Source organism: Lynx canadensis, chromosome D4 (assembly GCF_007474595.2).
Source record: "Lynx canadensis isolate LIC74 chromosome D4, mLynCan4.pri.v2, whole genome shotgun sequence".
NCBI classification, from domain to species: Eukaryota; Metazoa; Chordata; class Mammalia; order Carnivora; family Felidae; genus Lynx; species Lynx canadensis.
Window position 1 is genome coordinate 60,387,600 of NC_044315.2, and position 804 is coordinate 60,388,403.

The following is an 804-nucleotide window of genomic DNA, read 5'->3' on the forward strand; positions in this document are numbered from 1 at the left end:
CCAGTAGAATTCTTTTTTCAGGATTCCTGGAGCAATGTGCTTAGACATTCTGCTGTTTATCCAGCTAGTGTCTTCAGTGATTTAGTTAGAACTGAAGGCACTCTTAAGGTTCCTTCTGCCTTGTATCCTACTTATATTTCATTGCCCTATATGAAAGTGGCATTTTTAGGTCAGAAACTGTTAGAAATTGTCAGTTTTATGTGGTTCAAGCTAATTAATACCCTGAAACCGTAAGTAGGTTTCACCTTTGCATTTTCTTCACTCTGCCACTGCCCTCTTGCCAAGCACCTAAGAAGACACTTTAACACAGGATGGTTTCAAAACCATCTAGGGAATTGGACAAATAATGATACTAAGTCTTCAGAGCTGAGGCACAGACCCAAGAAAGATGCTTTTCCCTTCCTGTTAGAGAAGCTGGCCTGCGAGGTCCTGCTGGTTTGGCCTTCTCTATTTCTGTCACTTCTCTTTTGTAAAGTGGTTCTCTGGGTTCTCTGGGTTTCCGTGGCAACACCTGGAACTGAGGGGCCTGAGGAGCATGGGGATGTCTGGACTGTCCAAACCTTACTTTCAGCTCCTCTTCTTTTGGTTCCAAGACAGTTGGGAAAACTGCCTATGGTTGCTAAGCAGCAGTCACCTGCTGGTTTTCTTCCCAACATCCCCTGAGGAATGAATAAGCAGTAAAATCTCTCAGATCAAGAGCTGGGACTGGGACCAAGTAAGACACTTGCCTGGGGGCTGGAGCGGGGCAATGCCCAGCCCTTAATCACCGAGGGTGACTTTAAGCAACGTTCTTTCAGGACCTTA